Consider the following 9,006-nt stretch of genomic DNA (forward strand, 5'->3'; position numbering starts at 1 on the left):
TATTTCTTTTCTTCTGCTAGGTTTGGAATTGGAATGTTCTTCCTTTTCTAGTTGCTTGATATGTCCCATTAAGTTGTTAACTTCCTCTCTTTCCATTCTCTTGAGGAAGGCTTGCAGTGCTATAAATTTCCCTCTTAGGACTGCCTTTGCAGTATCTCATAGGTTCTGATATTTTGTGTCTTCATTATCATTTTGTTTCAAAAATTTGGTAATTTCCTTCTTAATCTTGTCTCTGACCTAGCTCTCCTTTAGCATAAGGTTATTTATCTTCCATGTTTTTGTATGAGTCTGCAGATTCCTGTTGTTACCGAGTTCAACTTTTATTCCTGATGGTCCGAGAAGATGCAAGGAATAATTTCTATTCTTTTAAATTTGCTCAGGTTAGACATGTGACCTAGGATGTGATTGATTTTGGAGTATGTTCCATGGGCTGATGAGAAAAATGTGTATTCAGTTTTGTTAGGATGAAATGTTCTGTAGATGTCTGTTAAATCCAAATGTTGGATGGTTAGGTTTAAATCTAAAATTTGTTTGCTCAGCTTCTTATTGGAGGATCTATCCAACACTGCCAAAGGAGTATTAAAATCTGCAACTATGATGGAACTAGAAGAAATCAAGTTGCTCATATCTATTAGAGTGTCTCTTATAAATTGAGGTGTATTCTGGTTGAGTGCATAAACATTGATAATTGAAATCTAATCATATTGAGTATTACCCTTAACAAATATAAAGTGACTATCCTTATCTTTGCTTACTTTTGTTGGTTTAAAGTCTATTGTACCTGTGAATAAAATTGCAACACCTGCTTTTTTCTGCTTTCCATTTGCCTGGAATATAGATGACCATCCCTTCACCCTGAGTCTATATTTATCTTTTAAGGTAAGATGAGATTTTTGTATGCAGCAGATATCTGCCCTGATTTTTTGTATCCAGTCAGCCAGCCTGTGCCTCTTTAGAGGACAACTTAAGCCATTCACATTAATTGAGAATATTGATAAGCCTGGTAAAATTTTGGGTATCAAGTTTTTCAAATTCCAGTAGACATTTTTAATCCTTTTCCCACTGAGGAAGTTGGAATTTGATCAAAAATTTGTGAGTGAGTTTATTTTGTGGCGGAGGATTGCACTAGTCATTATTAAAGATGGGTCTGAGAATATCCTAGAGTGCCGGTTTAGTTATGGCAAATTTCTTCAACATGTGAATGTCATTAAAGTATTTAATTTCTCCATCATAAAGAAAACTCAGTTAAGCTGGGTAAAGGATCCTGGATTGAATATTATTTAGTTTTAGGAGATTAAAATTGATGACCACCCTTTTCTAGCCTGAAACGTTTCAGCAGAGAGACCTGTAGTTATTCTAATATTCTTCCCCTTGTAGGTTATGGTTTTATTTCAGAATTTTCTCCATATTGACTTTAGTGAAGTTAATTATGATGTGCCTGGGGGATGTCTTATTTGAGTTGAATTGTGCTGGAGTTCTGAAACTGTCTTCTATCTGAATTTCAGAATCTCTTGACATGTCTAGAAAGTTCTCTTTCATAATTTTATGAAGAAGAGCCTCTGTGTTTTGTGAAGCAACTTTGTTACCTTCAGGGATTCCTCTAAGCAAATATTAGTTTTCTTTGAATTATCCCAGTGGTCTCTTAGAGAATGATTTATTTTTACTCTCCATTTCCCTTCCTCTTTGAGCACATTGAAACATTCAAAAGCTGTGTCTTCAGTGTCAGACGTGTCCTTTCTTCTGTTTGCTCCTTGTGCTATTGAGAGATTCTACTGTATTTCTCAGATCTTAGAGGGCTGCAAATTCTTGTGTCAATGTGTCAAAATCTTTGGTGATTTTGTTTTTGAATTCTTTGAATTCTTGAGAGAACTTTTGAAATCTTCCTTGAATTTCTAATTCCAACTTTGCCTCTATTCTGTCAATCTTATTTGCAATCCAAACTCTGAATTTGATTTCTGACATGTCAGCCATCTGTTTATGGATGGGATCTTCAGTTGTGCCTGCCACATATTTCCATGGAGGGACTGATCTACTCTGGTTATTCATATTACTGGAGTTTTCCCCCTGATTATGCCCCATGTTTATTTTATACCATTTGGCTAGATGAGCAGATAAGGAGAAGTTGGGTTGGGGGCTCCAGGGGTCATGATTAACTATCTCTTAGCTCAAAATCTGGGACTGGTGTCTGTACCTTTTTTCCTAAAGCTTTGCCAAGGATCTGTACAGTGCTACAGCCTAATAAACTGGGGGCCTGCTTGATGTGGTGGGGCTAAGTGGCTCAGTCTTGTTTTCAGCTGGTCTCTGTCTTACCCTAGTGAATCAGTTACTCTGGGTTGAAGTCTCAGCTGTGGAGAAATACCAGCAATTAAGTCATCCCGCCTCCCACAGGCAACAACTGGAAAAGGAAAATCACACCTTCCAACAACCACACACCCAGGGTACCACTTTGGATAGTCCTCAGGTGATTGGCCCAGTTTGAAAGGTCCAAATCAATTGTTACAGTCAGCACCCATCTCAGGTGACAGAGTTCAAAAGGTCTCTGGCAAGTAGATAACAGGGGTGTGCTGGCAGCTCAAGTATTACTCCATTGTTCTGTGAGTTCAGAAGGACCTACCCAAAAAATAAATTATTCAGAGAAAGTTGATGCCTCCTTCCCCACCTTACACCTCTGTCACACCCAGTCACTGGTAACCCCACAGGGCTGTGACCCAGTTCCCTCCAATGAGCAGATGCTCCAGGGGTTTACCACTGCCCGAGTCACAGGGATATCTATGTGTCCTGAGCCAGGCCACCACTCTCTGTCACTATCCAGCAGGGGGAGGTGAGGCCTGACAACTTCGAGTGCATAATAGAGGCTGGGGCAGTTCACACAGTTCTAGTGCCACCCCTGATTGTTGTTGCTGGCAGAACAAGACAGAATAACTTCACAGGATTTGTTTCTGTCCTTGCTACATTCCCTTGTAGATCAGACACTGCTTAAGTTGACAGAAACCATGACTGAGCCCCGAGCAGTGGCAAGGAGTTAGAGCTCACACTTAGCTGTAAGTTTTAGCCTGTGCCTGCTCGCCTTTGTCTCAGCTATGATACCCTGATGGCCGGGTGCATCTTTGGCTCAGTAAAGCAGTCCTCTGGCTCAGCCCCACCCTGGGAATCTGCTGGCTCTACCTGTGCATATTCTAGTCCCCCTACTCAGCCCAGGCAGCTACCGCATCAGGCCTTCCCTTTACTCATGATCCGTTCCATGGTAGCTTCCATTGGAGAAGATGCCCTGCTTCCTCTGGTTGCCCAGAGAGACAGGGCGTATCTGTCCGGAATAGCCCCAGGGGTGTGAGCCTTATTGTTCCCACCGCTGCTGCTGCTGCTGCTGCTCTGGGCCTCAGGGCACCACCATTCCTATATGGTTCCCTCTCAGCTGACTGCCCTCTCCTTACTCTCATGCTGCAGAATTAGCACAGAGCAGCAATAGTCCCCACCCAACCACACCTCTCAAGAAAATGTCCAAGAATCTGGACTCCATGGGGGACAGGCTTCCAGACCTTAGGGTTAGAGTGAAGGGGAGTGCTGGGAGTTTAGAGAATATATATAGTTTTATACAGTTTTATACAGTTTTATGCCTGGCAGGAGAGTACTATGGCACCCTAATAGGGATAGGAGGTCCAGTTTTTAGGGGTCTCTCCTGTGAGATAGAATGGGTGGATGTTTGAACTCTGCTCACTTGTTTGTATGGAGTCTACTATGAGCCTTTCATAGTAGGGGGAAGAGGATTTCTATCTGCTTGGGGATGGATTTAGTACCTTTTGTTTGTATCCTCGGGGTTGCTGCTTGCCTCAGCAGGGTTGATGTGCATTCTTCAACTTTCTCTCTTGGCTCAGCTAAACTTCTGTCTTTTAACTCTCTTTCTGGATGGGAGCCTCTGTGGAAAACTGGCTGCAGTCCACCATCTTGCCTCTGCTCCCTCAGAGAAGTTTCTGTTCAATTCTCTTGCCCACTATAAATGGAATTTTTTTTTTTTTTTGAGACAGAATCTTGCACTGTCACCCTTGGTACAGTGCTTTGGCATCATAGCTCACAGCAACCTCAAACTCTTTGGCTCAAGAAATTCTCTTGCCTCAGCCTCCCAAGTAGCTGGGACTATAGCCCCTGGCCACAACGCCTGGCTATTTTTAGAGACTGGGTCTCACTCCTCTGGCTCAGCCTGGTCTCGAACCCATGAGCTTAGGCAATCCACTTGCCTCAGCTTCCCAGAGTGTTAGGATTACCTGCACAAGCCACCATGCCTGGCTATAAATAGGATCGTTTGTTCTCGTATTGTTGATTAGTTGCAGTTCAGTGTAGATTCTAGTTATCAGTCCTTTGCCAAAATCGTAGCATGCAAATATCTTCTCTTCTCCCATTATGAAGGCTTTTTGTTTGCTTTAGTTGTTGTACCTTTAGCTGTGCAGAAGCTTTTTAGCTTGATCATGTCTCATTTATTTGTTTTTGGTGTTCCTAGAATTGCCAAGGTGGTCTTCTTTGTAAAATATTTTCCCAGTTCAAGTTTGTCAAGAGTTTTCCCCATACTTTCTTCTAGAAGTTTTATTGCTTTATGTCTTAAATTTAAATCTTTTATCCAGCAAGAGTCCATTTTTGTCAGTGGTGAGAGGGGTAGGTCCAATTTCAGTCTTCTACATGTGACAGAAGTCTGGTAATATGATGTCTCCAGGTCTGTTTTTATTTCTTAAAATTGCATTGGCTATTTGGTTTTTTCTTCTGGTTCCATATAAAACAAAGCACTATTTTTTTTCGAGTTCTTCAAAATATGATGTTGGTGATTTGATGGGGATTGCACTAAATCTGTAGATTGGTTTGGGTAGTATGGTCATTTTAACAATGCTGATTCTTCCAAGCCATGAGCATGGTATGTTCTTCTATTTGTTAATATCTTCTTCTATTTCTTTGAAAGATAAAAGCTGTCAAAATTCCCTTATGAAGAAATATATATCCCAAGAAGCTCTATTTAAAAATAAATTTTGTTTAAAAATATTCAAACCAAGAAAACTTCAAGTAGAGATAGTTTCAGTGGAACATTCAAAAAACAAAAAATTTAGGAAAGAAATATCACTTCTAATCAAAGAATGTTAGAAAATATAACTTGTGTACTAGAACCAACTAATTTTATAAAGTTAGCAGTATCTTGACACCATAATTGGAAAAAAATATTACATGGATAGAAAACTTGTGAAAAATATCCATCAAAGTATAGACACAAATATTTTAAACAAAATACTAACAAATTGAATATGGCAATATATAAAAAATACAGTATGATCTACTATTGTTTATTCTGGAAATGAAAGATAAAATCACATTCAAACATAATTCAATGTAACTCATATATCATATGACTAAAGAAAACAATTGTATGCCTTTTTCAAAAGATGCAGAAAAGGTACTTGGCAAATTCAATTACTACTCATATTATAAACTGTCACCAAAATAAGAATAGAGAAGAACTTCCTTAACCTGATAAATGGCTATTCAAAAATATACACCTGTCATAATTAATGGTTAAAAAAAAAAAACTCTTTGTTATCTCTCAAAGATTGGAAATAAAGTAAGAATAACTTTTCTCACCACTCCTATTTAGCTCTGTTTTGGAGATTCCAGCCAATATTGTGTAATAAGAAATACTATAAGTATGCACATTAAAATATGAAATAAAGACATTTTTTCATTGATGGCATTATTGTTTACTAAAAATAAGTGAATATACAAGATCAAAAACAGGTGGCTATGAGTTCTTGTAACAAGGGAATCTCTTACAGAGGCATCTTTTCCTTTTCCTTTTAATAACTATTGCAAGCATGTATGTTTGCGTATTCTTGGGATCCAATTAATAATAAGAATTTTTTTAAACCATGTATGTTCAGGGAATCTGGCATATTAGAGGAAAAAGCAGGAAAAAAAAATAATCCTGTCTTTTTATCTTCACTTCTGAGGTGATATTTCTTGTTCTATTTACTTTTGGATGATTAAGAATTACTGTGTAGCTTGGAATCTCTATCAAAATTTCCCAACTTAGGATGTTACCTGGAAGTTAGTCAATGTTCTCTCTAACTTAGGATACAGTTATTGAAAATAAAGAAAACTGTTAAACAAATGATCATTTCCCCATTTCTGAGAAATGACCTTGAAGCTCTGCTGACACACTCTACCCTGGAGTGACAGATGGTAGAATGATCTTGTCGTCCAGAACCACATAGACTGACTTCTTATGCTGTTTCCAGCAACATGGTATTTAGAACAATGGGTGAAATAATTTTGTATGAAAAATATAACTTGGAGGTGGTTATGTTTAGTGTGTGAAAGTCTATGTGGATCGCTGTTTATCAGGAGACACTTGAGCGATTACCTAGTCATATAATGTCTTTTTTTCCAGAAGAAGATGACTCTAAAAATTAGACAAATGTAATGATTACTTGACCTCAAAACTGTGCTATTTAACAAGGTCAAATGATACATTATTTTTTAATGTTTCAGGCTGCATAAGCTCAGTCTTTTTCAACATTTTTATTATTGGGTTTTTTGATCTTACTATTTTGGAAACATTCTTTAACAAGAATAAAAGGTTCAAATATAAAACACAAATAGGCAAGAAGAAGCAAACAGTTTCTTAGAAGTAGCTGGATTTGCTTGCTTTCTTCTCCCTGCTCCACAGGGCTGCAACTATCAAGATTTTCTCCTGGAGGAAGCTGAAATTATTCAGCTTTCAGCATCTGTTAATTTTCTGAATGTCGCTTCTCTTGGTTTCATTATGGAGCATTTAGGGAGAGAAAAATGTCTTGCAGTGGCCATTAGGCAAACACTAGCAGAGTGGTTAATAATGATAAATGAAATGTTCTCGTTAGCATTACAACAGCTGTGCTGCCCATCCTACCACCTAGCCCTGAATGGAACATCTACAACTCACGTTTCCTTCTGGAAAACACACATGCACTTTATTACTGATGTTGCAGATAGCATTAAATCTCAACAGCAGATTTCTAGTGGAAAGGTGCTAGAAAGTGAGAATACAGTTGTGACCAACAATTCTGGACTGAACATTGTAGCTTAGGAAAAACATTTATTATTTATCTGATTTCCTACTTTAGCTCTTTTATTCATAGGGCACCAGAGATAAAGATTCAATTCCTCTCTCATCAGTTACTATAGAATTATATGGTTTCTATTAAAAGACTAAATGTCCTTAGAAATGAACAAACTCCAGACACATGCACCTGTTCTAAACATTCTGTTTAATGCATCCCATCATTGTCTGATACTCTGAAGATGCCTACCACCAAAATATGACTGGCCCTGTGTTTTCCTCACTTTGCTTTTATTCCAGCCTGTGGCCCTCTTCCTATTCTCTGGTGTATGGACACACTAAATCTAAACATTTCTGTGCAATAGATAGGTTCAAACACTCACCTGAAAATTTGATGCAATCTTAGAAAACATCACCACTCTTTAAATGCAAAGCCTGACTTATTTTGCTTTCAAGTTCATTCACATGTTAACTGAGGCTACTTTCTTACTCTGACAATAATTCTCTCAGATTTTTTTTCTGATGATCAAAAATATATGATGATCAAAATTTTTATGATTTTTATGATGATCAAAAAGAGTCTCTGACACATGTTAGGTGCTTAATAAATAATAGCTGTTCCATAATAAATCGGAAAAGCCCTGAGTTTAACTTTCAGGTAAAAGTAAACCTGAGTTCATGATATATATCACTGGTTTGTTGGGTATATGATCTTAGCTGTTTTGCTTTGCTCTTATAACCATTAATTTCACCTAAGAGCAGGAAATAAACCCTAACATGTGATCATAACTGGAGGTGCTTTCTAATAACACTGATAGCAGCACCATCAGAGTTTCTAGCTACTCACTTCATATGAAACTTTACATTTGGCTATTAAAAATGTATTATTTTATTTTTCTACACAACCAGTAATATGGTAAACTGAGCCTCAATGTGAATATGGAACAACTCAAATCTGTGGAAAACAATGTGGCAAAGGCAATATGGGTAGAGCCTCTGGAGAGAGACACCACAGCCATAAGTGTCTGAGCCTCAGCGGTGTGAAGTTAAGCCAGATGTGTCATACTCTAAGATGCTCCCTCTCATTCTTTAAAAAGTTGTATTCCTTTGTTGATTCACCAAATATGTGAATCAACATAGGTGCTACTACACATAAGGAGCTGTTCCATGGCCTGAGTACATACAGTATATGGCCCAAATCATCTCTGTCCTCATGGAGTTTACCTACGGAAAAGTAGACAGTAAGCAACCAAATGCATGCTAAATTTCCTGCTTATAATTTGGAACTCTGATGAGTGCTATGAAGAAAATGTACAGAATATGAGGCAGCATTTACTAGACATCTAATCTCATCCAGGAGAGAACTATGGACATAAAAATACTTTTTGCAATCATTTCATGAAAACCAACTGTTACAAAGTGCTTAGCAGACGCCCTGGTACAAGAGTGAGGGCTCATAATTGTTCTCTGTGTTTACTGAGGTCCCAATGGTTAGTCTTGCACAGGGATTAAAATTCTAATTAGCATAAAAGGAGGAGGAATGAGGTTGCAGGCTGTGTCCCCTGAGGATTTTACAGTCCCACTGAAGATGCAATAGGGATATGGGATTAAATGCCCATGCAATAAACCTCTAAGAATTCATATTAAAAATTACCAATTTAATATAGAGTGGTCAAAAAATGGTCACAGAGGAGAAGAAATTTAATCTGGGTTCTGAAGGGAGAGTAGATTTTGTATAATTGGAGAGTAAAGGGAAGAGATGTTACTGTGCACCTTTTCTCTTTTCCTCATAGATAGGGAAGATTTATTTTAATGTATCCCTTGGTAGGTAAGCTAGGTCAGTGTGGCAGCTCAGTGATGTCATCAAGGACCAAGCTTCTTTTTATCCTATCCTCCATCATTCTCTGGGTGTTCTGAATATTTCTCAAACAAGAAAGCAA

This window comes from Otolemur garnettii, unplaced genomic scaffold (assembly GCF_000181295.1).
Source record: "Otolemur garnettii isolate 467f Iridium unplaced genomic scaffold, OtoGar3 scaffold00122, whole genome shotgun sequence".
In the NCBI taxonomy this organism is placed as follows: domain Eukaryota; kingdom Metazoa; phylum Chordata; class Mammalia; order Primates; family Galagidae; genus Otolemur; species Otolemur garnettii.